This window comes from Diorhabda carinulata, chromosome 8, assembly GCF_026250575.1.
Source record: "Diorhabda carinulata isolate Delta chromosome 8, icDioCari1.1, whole genome shotgun sequence".
Taxonomy (NCBI): Eukaryota; Metazoa; Arthropoda; class Insecta; order Coleoptera; family Chrysomelidae; genus Diorhabda; species Diorhabda carinulata.
In genome coordinates, this window is record NC_079467.1 from 23,895,996 (window position 1) to 23,909,241 (window position 13,246).

Here is a 13,246-nt window from a genome sequence, read left to right on the forward strand (position 1 = left end):
TGTGTCGGTATTGATGGCAGTATGGAAGTTGAAATTTTTGTATGAATATGATTGAAATTTGTAGTTTTTTTTTTTAATTATACAGTGCAATAGAAATCCCCTTTCTTCCCTATAAAAATTAGTATTCAAAATGGTTAACCTTCTTATTATTATTTAAAAGTGTTTATGTTCTTTCCAACGAATTGATGTTTTAGTTTTGATTTTTCTCCCATCAATCCATTTTTCCATTTCCATTCCTCTGTTACTTTATTCATTTGTCGTTCTGCTCCCCACTTTATCCACGATTTATATTGACGTTTCGATACAAAAATGAGATTTTGCAAGAAAAAAAAGTGTGCCATAGTTTATCATCGATCTTATTATAAAAATTATTTTGATAGGTGGGTTTCGAGGATTCTAACGGCTAAAATATATATTTTCTTTGATAACTTTTGGAATTCTGGTTTCCAGGTATTCAATTATCTCTGTTTTATTGACATTGTCAAGGGATTATGCAGAGCCTCAGAGAAAATAATCTAAGGGTATTGAGTCATATGATTTTGTTGGCCAATTGATGGCCTCGTTCAGCCCATAGAGCAACAAAACAACAAGGTTCCGCGGATGTTTCGACAAAAGGTTGTGGATTATTCTGACTTAGTGCAACACTTCTGCCTTTTTACGAACTGATTCAACTAAAAATAGGCTTCATAAATTTCTATATGTACGTTCGTCGTATGTCCTTTATTTCCCACATCCACTTCCGTAAAATCATTCATAAAGTGGAAGGATACAATGCCGGTTGTTGAGAACTGATTTGGTTTGAAAAAATTCCACAAATGGCGAGCGTTGCTTTGGTGTAAATATATTTGTTACAGTAAGTAGTTCGTGAACCTTTAAATATTCCTGTATATATCTGTACTCAAATTAGGAATATATTTTTGAAGACAACATGTATATAAATATAAAATTTCGAGCTTCAGGTTCGAGCAGGTTCAATTATTTTGATATTGGGCACTGCAACTTCTCGTCAATTAAACTTTTCAGACGACGCGACGATTAAACAACTATTAATTGGCTTTAATTCATCAAATGTGAATTTACGCGGTATTATCTTTGAGTAATCAATTCACAGAATTATGAATTTTGATATATAAATAATAAAAGTGAATGAATAATTATAATTGTTAATTTCAGTAACATAAATTGTTGTTGCTCTCCAATCTGATTAAATAGTTATTATTTTGTTATTTATAGAGAACATTTTCCCCCAATTAAAGCCACAATCTGACATTTAACCGTAATTGTTGATAGAAAAAAAAGTTATTTCTCTAGTATTTTGCCTTACTTCAATTCCGATTAATAGCGTACAATTATCTCGTCGATACTTGTATCGAGCCGTAACGGTGTAGTTGGTAAGGATTTCAAAGTGCTTAATTTCCAACACGGATTTCCAAGGTTCCAGAGTAGAGTTACAAACAAACTCACAGGAGGTGGAGTTTGTTGGTATTTCGAAATAATAAATTTATAAACAAAAACCATTTCCCTTTACGTTATGATTTTTGAAAGGTTCTAGAAATTTTAATGTAAACTGTACTTTCTATCTAATCGCATTTTTTGTCAATAATACATTCCTCAATTTTATAGCGACTGTATATTCATCAATATTTTTTTATTCAAATAAATCAAAGTTAGAAGAAAAAATTTACAAAGAAGAAAATTTTCTTGTGCCTTCAATCTGATAAACACGACCCGAATTTTTCATTTTGTATTTCCTTTGGTAAACGTATACGGTTAATGGAAAAAAATCCGAAAAACAGTGGATTCAGGTTGCAAAATAAATGACAAAAAAATATATAATATTTGCGAATGTCGACGGATATCTAATCTCCTCTCAGTAAAATCCGCCGACATCAAAAAAGTAAAAACAGAGCATTCATTTCGTTGCTTAAAGAGGTCATTTGAGATGGCTAAATCCCGCTTTCTCTCCAGTGAATTGTAAAAAAATCTTATGGAAATAAGTTTGGATAACATTTACATTTTCTTCGACGGAGGTATATAAGGAATAAATCACCATTTTTTGTAATTCCATTTACTCATACAAATCCCATAAATATGTCGTGTTTATATTATCCTTTTATTTGATCGGAAATTTGAATTTTCCTAATCTAGTCAGTTGCATAGTTGGCAGTTTTATGATTTAATGACAAAACTTTTTAATTACTCAACTACTGGAGCGTTTAAAACCGAAAGTTGCGGGATATTCCAAATTAGCGAGCAGATTAAAATTATTACCGCGTTTACTGAACGGATTTTTTTATTTAAACGGATTGACTACATAAACAAAAAAGCCATAAAAGGGCTGCTACTTAAGCTTTGAGGAGATAGACAAATAAAAAGAAATATTTATAATTAAGTTACCTCCAAAATATGTGATTAACTGCTTCTTCAGATAGAGAAAAACGTTGACCTCGCAATTTATTTTCGATCTGCGCAAATAAAAAGAAATCATTGGGTGCCAAACAAGGATGATTTATCAATTCGATGTTCAAAACTGTTTTTGTTTGAACTGTTGTATAAGAGCTCGGATTGTCGTCTTCTGCGATTGGCTCCCTTAATTTTTTCAAACACTTCTGGCAAACAAATCCTGGTGTACAATCCAGAACTGACCATTTGCTTCGTGCACTAACAGCTTCTGTTGAATTGGCTCGTTTTGAAAGACCCATACATAGATCCATGATTCGTCGTCGCCTGTCACGATCTTTTGAAGCACCGCGATTTTATCCAGCATGTCTTTGCACCAATCGACACGAGCGATTGTCAAATGTTTTCTGGCGCAACAGCTGATCCTGGACGACATTTACAAAATTTTCTCTGTAGCGAAACGCCACCAAGATTGAATTCGAAAAAGTTGATCGACACACCGCTCTGAGTACCATATTATTTTTTGCTTCAAGCAAAAATAAAACTCGTATAACAATTTGTGTAATTTTTTGCGATATTCAAACATTAGGTTTCTTAAAAAGATTTTTTTTCCCAATTTTCCCAAATCCAATCATTCGATCCAGTCGAGCAACGATACATTTTATTCAATTCAATTTTCTATAACTTAGCTATTTGATGCAATTGTGAATCGTTTCAAAATCGATTTCCTGGAGATATTTCAGTGAGAAGTTCTAGAAGATAAGTTATTGCGAACTTACCTATCAACGGTAAATTAATGCAAGCTGCTGATATTTATTAATATGAAAATTTAATCAAACAAACAATTAAAACTTTACATTCCGAGCAGCCATAGCAGTTGGTTTTAGATTTCACTCAAACTAAAAGCGCATCTCTTTCGGAGATCTAGAAACTTATGCATAGTCTTTCTGTCGTTCTGCTGCTGCATTTCAACTGAAAATTACAGGAATTAAAATAACTTTACTAATAAAGCCCCAACAGAAGGAAACGGGTAATAATATTACTTCATTACACCATGTAGGTTTCCAAATGAAATAATATTTCTTGGGGAAATTCTCTTTAACAAAACTTATTCATACTTTATACCGCAGTTTATACATAGTTGGTTCTTTATTTAACTTTTAACAGTCACAAAAGTACAGTGATAAGATAATATCAATATCAAAAGCCAAACTAGTCCAGCAAATCATTTCTAGTTACCAAAGTGAAATGGATTTTTCCCACTCAAGTACCAAGTATTTCTTCATTTCATCAATCGATTTCCTCGAGACTTCCACTAGAAAAAGGTCTCATTTATGATATGCACCTTATTATAGATAATTTTGAAAATTTTATATTGATTTTATCGAGACCGTAAACATATAGGTTTTTTTTGTAGACTTTCTTCCATTTGTTCTATAATTTCTTATATTTCTATAACTTCTGAACTTGATTATTATGTGTTTTCTGCTTTGGTTATCTGCATTTGATCTACAACAACAAGAAGTTCTTATTTCATTTCGAAACTTTCCAATATTTTGGTACAATTTATTGTGGTCTCTGCATGCTCAGTATCTAAGTTACCTCTAGAGAAGTTATACCTCACCGAACCTAACCTTCGAACGCTTCTTTCCGCAGGCTGGATCAACTGGCCAAGCAAAAATCTGGTCGCAGGTCACAGTAATCTCAATATTCTCAGTTAGCAGATCTGCCATACAAGCCATAACGGCCGAAAAGGTCTGCTCTAGGCTAGTGCTGGTGTGACTGCCTAATGACATCAAAGGGTTCAAGCCAAAGCACCTGATCTATTTCTCAAAAGACATTGGTAATGTCAAGTGGGGTACGACGGGCCTAGTTGAAGGCTGTGCTCAACGACCCCTATGATTTCGAAAGAATCTTTCATAGAAATTGGAACGAGAGAAAAAAGAAAAAACTATGAGGTCCTGATGGAATGACAAGGAGGTGGCGGATTGATGATTATGCAAGTTGATATTGTTCAAAAATGCTCATTATATCATATAGATGATGAGTTGCTTTTTATAATTTTATTTTCAACTCATTCAATAAGTTCCAAATATTCTATTTCCGGAAATTCCTTTAAAAATAATTAGTATAATGACTTTTTGGGGTCGTAAAATTTTGATCATCATCATATTTGTGATTGAACTTTTAGAAAATTACCAATTACAAATGAAATTGATAATTTTTACAGGTAGACAGAAAAAGAAATAGTTGAAATACTTCACAAAGTTGTATCGAATCTCCTCATTTTCATCTCCGGTTAGCGAAGTCTACAGAAGGAACTTATATCGTTGCCGTCCAAACAGAGGAAATTGGATGGCGCATTCCAGTGCTTATCCCAGAAAGCGTCATCTGGCTTTGACTGCCCCGTTCACTAGTCGGGGAGCTGAGCTCTCGTATTATTTTATTATATTAATAATAAATAATTCACGTTCAATTCAATGAAAGTTCATTAAAATGATAATCTTTCGAACTGCGTATTGATGGTTATTGTAGTTTTTCTACCTTCCTTCATCCCGACTAACTAACATTATTTTTCGTTGTGAATGGTTCGTCCTAACTGATATCAAACACAAAACGCAACAAAAACCCCGATAAAAGAAGGGCGATAATAATATGATAATAATTTAATCAACGTCTCGGCTAACAGCTCAACCCTTCCCTCATTACGAACACTTTATCGTGCACAACTCATCTTCTGGAATTGTGGAAATTTTCGATATTACTCTTGAGAATAAAGACCGACTCTAGTTATCTGGCCCATCAACTAAGGGTGGTTTCACTAAACGATGCGACGCATCTACAGAGGCCAGAAGATCATCGTCTTGAGGAGATGACTTCGAAGTCGTTAGATTTATATCTGTTAAGGATGTAGGCCTAAATGAAATGGACATTGGGCTTTTCTCGTCCTCGGTCGTTTTATGGTTCTCTTTCAGCTTAACCCTACAAAAGGTGCAGCCGTTATTTTTAAAATAACAGTTATTTATTTACAAGTATTTCTATCGAATCCATTTCAATTGATGTGAAAGGTTTTTCGTTCCTTTTTGGTTTATTTAGAAAGTATTTTTATAAAGAGGTAACTGTTTTAAGACAGAAAAACAGAAAACGTATTAGACAGAAAAAAAATCGAAATTTTACGTGAATTTATTAAAACTATGATTTTTATTGGGGGGAACTTAGGAATCTGCCATTATATTTTAATATCTGAATCTAATTTTGTAATAATTCTCTTAAAACTTCTTAAATGTTTGTCTTAATAAATCGTTTTGATTTAAGGTCTCGTACTTGTGAAAAGTAGGTGAAAAATGACTTTTTGACCTTTTTCGGTATCTAACAATATATGACTGACATTGACATTTGACAATTGACAAATGCATGATTTTATCAATCAATAGATCATCTACGATATGAATATCAAAAGAAAAATCGCTTAGAAAGACATAAAATAATTTTTCTTCATTCCTTACATATCAAAAAGATTTAAATGTATCTCAATAAGAATAAAAATGAAATTTCACATCCATTTTGCGTTGAAATTTCATCTATTTCGGATGTTTTAATAGTTGCCTCGAAGAGTTTAACAATATTAGGGTTGAAGGTATAGACCCCGACCGACACATATTTATTGCTATCCAAATTCGGTGTTTTAGCTTTTGAGCATTCTCAATTATCTTTATAGGCAAGTTAAAAATAACTACCCAAACATGTTTTCTAACTTGTTAAATACATAACATTATATTATATTAATTTTTCGCTGTAGTACTTTCCGACTAGCCATATTTCGTAAGTTATTGGAGAAATGTTGTTATAATTTTTTCTTCTTCTTCTTCTTCTTCTTCTTGTAGTAGGACGAGGTTCTGTCAGGTCTGTCATCTGCCCTCTTGTGACGCCGATGTCCAGCTATCGTACCAGCGTTTTGGGGGCCTACCGATTGGGCGTCTTGTGTCTGGTTTCTGTGTTTTGGCCCATTTGGCAATCCGTTCTGGAGCCATTCGTTCTACATGGTCTCTCCATTGTCGGCGTCTTGATCTTACCCATCTAACGACATCTTGTACTCCCAGTTCTCTTAAGGTATCTGTGTTGGGTATTCTATCGTGGAGTGTGGTACCCTTCATTGTTCGTAATATCTTCATCATCATTGTTATAATTTAAACATCATTAATTTATATTGTTGTTGCAGCGTGAATCTATTCATAATGATTTGCTAGATTATACTGATCATAAATTTGAAAAAATTGAACCAGTTTTTGACCCTTTTGAGAGTTTTATTTAGACGAAATAGTTAAATCAACTATTCTATAATTATCCGACTGTCGATTCTAAATTATATATAAGCCTCAAATATATCTATGGTAACCGTTATTTTTTCACGGAAATCTGAATTAAAACTCCCTCTAACTCTCACCATTTCTGGTTCCGATTTATTCTCTAAGGTCTTGCGGGATTTGCTAAAGAGTTATTGTCCGGTTTTTAATTCGATTCCGCCTATGCAGCGACTTTTCTTCTTTTATCGGCCACCGGATTTTTTGGTTGACATATTAGGTAATTAGTATCAGGGACAGCTGCTAGATAGTCGAGTTAGAAAATTCTGCTTATCTGACGAGGAAACGCAAATAAACTGTATAAATCTATTGTCTAAAGCGACGTTTCTATCCGACGCAAATTACATTTGGCTTCAAGAAAGGACGGGTAAATAATTCCTTGTTACTGAAACGGGAATTGGATTTTCTTAATTTGTAAATACTGATATTCAAACGCAAAGTATTCAATTCTAATTAAGTATATTAAACTCAACTGATAAATATGGCCAATTTGAATATCGCTTTCTGTTATTTATCTATAGTTCATTCGCCAGCGGTACAAATTGTGAAAAATCACCGATTTTTATAAAAATTCCGATGCAACTTTCTTCAAAATATGAGGATGGTCCCAGAAGTATCTGGGACCTCACCTAGAGATCAACGTGAAAAATACTAATTTATGAGAAAGTACACAATGTATATAGTATATGATTCAAGTTTGAAGACGCCACGTGGTTCAGTATTTGTTTGACAGCCATCAATAATGAACGTTTTCAGTGAATTTAAGATTTTAAACGAGGCCGTACGACCTGCGAAGACCAGAATCGCAGTGATCGACCGAATGAGGTGACGGAAATGTTGAGTGAACTGAAAATTTGGGCATGAGAAAGCTGTGCTAGTTTGCTCACAGCGTCGTGAAGTTTCCATCGAGTATTTCACATAAATAAAGGCGAATTTTGGCGCCGTTTCATAACCATGGAAGAAACATGGGTCCATTATTTCACACAACAAAAGAACACACAAAACAATGGACTGAAAAGGGAGAACCGGCTCCAAAGAAAATGCAAATACCGTCCCATCTGCAGGCAAGGTCATGGCATCGGTTCTTTTTAATGCGCGTGAAATAATTTCCAATCACTATCTTAAAAAGAAAAATCTATCAACAGCGAAGAATTCAAGCAAAATCAGCCACATTTGGCTAAGAAAAAAGTGTTGTTTCATCAAGATAATGCACCAGCTCACACATCCAATGGCCAAAATATATGAATTAAAGTTTGAATTGCTACCTCATGCATCCAATTCGCCAGATTTAGCCCACTCGGATCATTTCTGTTTCCAAACTTGAGAAAACGGCTCTCTGTGGTAGAAGATTTACCAACAATGAAAAGGTGATAAAGTTAATGGCTATTTTGTGGAAATTGATTATTCTTATTATACAAAGGGTATCAAACTTATTGGGAAAAGTACATAGAGATTACGTTGAAAAATAAATATATTTTTGGCCAAAGTTTTTGTTTGTTTATAGATTTTAGCATTTTTTGGATGAGATCAAGTTAAACTGATTTGTTTGTAGATATTTTGACATTCTTTAACAAGTTTATAAACAAAATCCCTTAAAATATTTGCTCGATGGAAAAAAATTTCAAATAAAACAGTTTATAAAAAACTTTCTATTTATAACATTTCAAAAAAGTATGAATTACTTTTAGTACAGCTTTCTGAATATATTGAAAGAATTATTGAATGAGTTGAACTAAAGAATGAACTATTTTATGTTTTGAAATATTCTTGGTTGTTGTTTTTTAGTTTCCTACCTACGTATTTAGCTTATTTACGTCTTCTAATTAAGTTTTCATTGTTTTGCGACTTCAATTATTTGTTTAAATTTCAAAATTTTTTAGATCGTATTTCGCTTCAACCCATAGGAATCATGCCTTGAGTTAATAAGCTGTTTGTTAAAAAATAATTTCAACCAATTTTTCTAGCAGTAGCAATTATACAAAGTTAATTCGTATTTCATTTCATTTACTTTGAAAATGCAACTTAAGTTTACCCCAAAAAAGTTAGTGGAAAATGTAGAGTTTCAGTCATTATTTACTCGAAAAAACTTTTAAACAAAAGCTGCTAGAAATTAGTCAATCTATCGATTTTCGAGGTAACATTTGCCATAAAAGTTTCAACCCCTAGTTATGAACTCTATATAAATCCAAATTTTCATAAAAATCGATGTTGTAACTTAAAATTCGACAGGTGAGGGGACTAATAATTATTATTCTTATAAATTCCATACAAATACCTATTTTTAACGTTTCATTATTAATACAAAAATGTAGCATGGCGTTGAAAAAACAAAGCTGAAAATCCACTCAAATTATTTAATGTACTTGAGAGAATATCTCGATACAAGTTTATTCAAAAAGGGAAGTTGGAAATTAATTTTCCATTCAAATATTCAGTAGTCTGAAAGCTTTCAAGAGTACTCGCTTTTTTCTATTATATTAATACGAATTTCCGGTATTATTACAGGAAAAGATGTTAAGAAAAATAAGAATCGGAAGTATACAGATGAGATTTTTTTCGAAAGGAGTAATAAATTCAGTACACCTCGATATTTGACCGAGCCAAGTCGATTTTTGTTCTGAAAAACACGCATTTTTACAATTCAGATACTTGTCATTTGCCAGCTCGCCACTTCCTTCCCAATTTCTTATTTTTCAATAAAAAATATACCGTATACCGATAATTAATTTGGATGTAGTATTTCAGACACGTAGGAAATTGGAAACTGTAAGGAAACTGTGGAGACAAAAAAGGCTAACTTGTGAGTAAAAATCGTATAAAATGGTTCATAATTTATAATCCAATCTAGAATATCACTCACCAATTGGATTATATTTCACAAAATTGACTGCAAATTAAACCCTGACAGATCTTCTCTGGCTGAAAACGTTTTATATGAATTATAAATCTCCCTAGTATTACTGAGTATTAAAAGAAAATAACTAGTAACGTAGGTATACTGTAATATGAATTTACGCCGTCTTCTGAGATCATCATTCTCGTTTATATTTGTGCGAGTGGGGTCAATAGTGTCTTCTAATAACACCAGATATATTTTTTCACTCTAATTTTGTGCTCCTGCAGAACTAGTACTTGCGAAACGATGTTTTAACGTTTTTCTTATTTATCCACACTCTTTCTATTCGTCGGGTGAATTAATAAATGCCGTCTCTTACGTTCTCAAATTTATTTACACATTATACAATACACTTAACTTATAATAATTTACTTATAAATATCACTTAAATAATTTCTACGATTTCACTAATTTGTTCTTTCCACTGCGACTATTTATTTAAAACTAAACTAAATGCGCTTACACAAATCATTTATATACCTAAATATAATTCTACAAAGTTCTAGAACAAGAAGAAACACAAAATAGACTTTCGTAGATATTATTTGGAAGAAATACTGTAAATAAACCGCCTTAAAATAGTATATACAAATAAACATCAAACGAGTTTACCATTTTTAGAAAATGTTATAGACGCCACGGGAATTCGCCGAATTTTCAAAATTCCATAGTACTGAACAGGGCCGGCCTAGGGAACCCTTTCGCGAACTTGTTCGTAACAATAGTAATCTTCATTTATTTTTCGGTATGCATCATATGAAGATTAAATTAGTTGTGCACAATAAACCAGATTTATCTGCCAGTAATCTTTTACTTCTTTTGGGATCTCAATGATTTAAAATTGTTTTTTGGTTCTCCATTCTCTCAAAGCTTCTCTGTTTTTTTAGTTTTTTTCACTTGATCCAATACGTGTGAGTGATGAAGTTGGTTTTTGTCATGAATTCGATTGAATAAATTTGTTGCTGTTTTTCCCCACAAACAATGACAAATGTTGCACTTTGAATTAAGTTTTTTCTAAACATCGTTGAAAATGACTATATCTGTATACTTTATCTAAATTTCTTTCAAATGATGTGCCATACATCCGTTGATAAATTGTTAGGGTTTGGGATATAGTAAACACAAAAAACTGAATCAGTTTGTCAACTTTTCCAGTTTTTATCTCGACCAAGAAAAACGCGAGTTCTAGACACATGGCGAGTGATTCAATCTCGGAAATAACTGTTAAATTAACAATCTCTATAATCTCTGTACGCAACCGTTTCATTTCTTGAAATTTTCCGTGCAACGATGACATTGCGACATTGAAAGAGAAAAACCTTGACGTAAGTAAAAACTTTTTGGTAGATAAATCGCTGAAGTGAACAATGGTGCAGTGTCAGGGAAGAATTTTCAAACTTCGCAGAAGTTTTCTTTTTACTTTGTTAGATGGAGTGTATAACGTTGCCGTATAATGTCGCGTTGGCAGTTCGTTGAAATTGCAACCCGATACGAAACACTCCCGAATATAAAAATGTACCGCAAAAAAGTTTAATTGGATTAGAAATTATTGGGTCGGATCATCCTAGTTTCAAGCAAAGAAAACCATATCTAGTTTTGGATAATTCGATAATAATATTTGACGTTATTCTGATTGTAATGAAAAACAGTTATAGTCCAGTCAAATTATAAATACGAGGACTGCTACATCCCGACCATCAGGACGACCACCTACAAGATGGTATGAAAGCTGGTATTCATCATCCCAGCTGCAGCTAGGCAACCATTGATCCAAACACAGGACTAACATATGATGAAGAAAAAGAAAAAGATTTATTATTTCGTGAAAGGATGAATTTTGTGAAGGTCATGTGATTTACCGCAAGATTGAGACATACTTGTGCGCTCAAAATACTCGGTGGATTGAGAAAATTGGTTAAGGTTGGTTACTGAAAATAGTTAAATAGTTAAATTCTTTATTCTATGTCATTTTGAATATTACTTCTCATTAAGCAATTTACTTACAACTTCTTTAGTTTGACACCTAAATAATTGACGAAACTTAATTAATGACATTTAGTTTTGTAGGTTTTCTCCATATCTACAACTCATTTTGCACAGTATGAGCGTTTGGGTCTACTTCCTATTCCTCCCAATTGATGTTCCTTTTGGAAATCATTTCAGATTACTGGACGATCGTTCCTATAGTATGAGCTTAAAAATTGTATTTGTCTTTCAGGCAAAAGCTGCAATATTTTATCAAATTCATGGAAATTACGGACGTGGTTTTGGTTTTTGGAAATGAGTTGAATATTGGCCACACTATGCAGTATCCTGTCGTACTATATGCAATTTGCAATGTTTTGAGAATTCGGTAGACGAAATTCTTTGGAACGAAATGTAGCCCATTAATTCTCAACAGCTCAACATAACCCTCTATATATTCTGTTGTAAATATGCAGTGAAACTTTGATTTCGATTTCAAATGCAATGCAAGATTCCTTCAATTCGACATTCCGGTAATCAAGTCTTTATTCCTTCAGCCATAAATAAAAATCAATATTCGATATTCCAATTTGTCGTGTTTGAATGAAGAAGATGCATTGGCAGCTCATCATTCAATTATCCTTAAATGTAAGAGCTTCTTAATGACATTAATAGAGGCAATACTGGATAAAAGGACTTACAGGACGAAATCCAATCAGATGAAACTTTATTAATGCACTAGGAAAGAAAGTCTATAGAACAGGTACGGTTGAAGTGGATTTAATTTATATATGCAAATTTTTCCGATAGTCTTAACACAATTGTTTAAAAATAATTATATATACCGAATAAGAAGTACATTTATCTCAAGGATTGCTTATCAAATTTTGACGACAAGCCTGTTTTTTCATAGCGAGCATCTGATAAAATATTCTCATGACATGCAGATATCAATATATTCAAGTAGCAGTTTAAATCAACCTCACCTCACCCTCACCCTATTTTTTTTAACGAATTTTTGTAACTCACTTGTAACTAAACAAACTCTGTATGAAAATATATTAATTGCTTACTTCTATCCGACAGGCTAGCTGCATTTCAATAGAGCTCAAATGTTTATTGATTCCTTCCTGAATATTCTGACCGAGAAACTGAATCTACCAAACAGACGGAATGAATTAACTAAAAACTTAATTTTTAAAGTTACTGATCCAGAAGAGTCGTTTGAACTCTTTGTAGTTTAGTGATGGACAAGTTTATGCAGTACCACTTAGCCGTACCCGGACTTCGAACGTTATATGAATAGAAGAGTTTGAAAGTTCTAAATTGAGGTGTCTCCATTAGTGTGGACTGATCAATGGCAATTAAAGTTAAATTGGACAGCTATAATGTGAAGAGTTGTGATAGTTGAAGAAGTTTGGTTTGTATTAAGTTAAAAAGAATACGACATTACTTCATACTACAATTATGATTACGTAAGATTCAAAATTCTGAAATTTCTAAAATTTTTTCGACAGATTAAACTAAATAAAAATTCAATCTTTTTATGATTTGGTTTTCCTAGCTCCGATCCTGTTCAGGTTATGTCATAAAGAATTGATTGAATGCAACGATGCCGTATTGT

General features: G+C 32.8%; 1 protein-coding gene across 10 annotated transcripts in view; it reads right to left on the reverse strand.

The window, feature by feature from the left end:
- Nucleotides 1-13,246, reverse strand: part of LOC130897195 (titin) — a 369,361-nt gene that overhangs the window by 47,311 nt on the left and 308,804 nt on the right. The gene's annotated exons all lie outside the window — the stretch shown is intronic.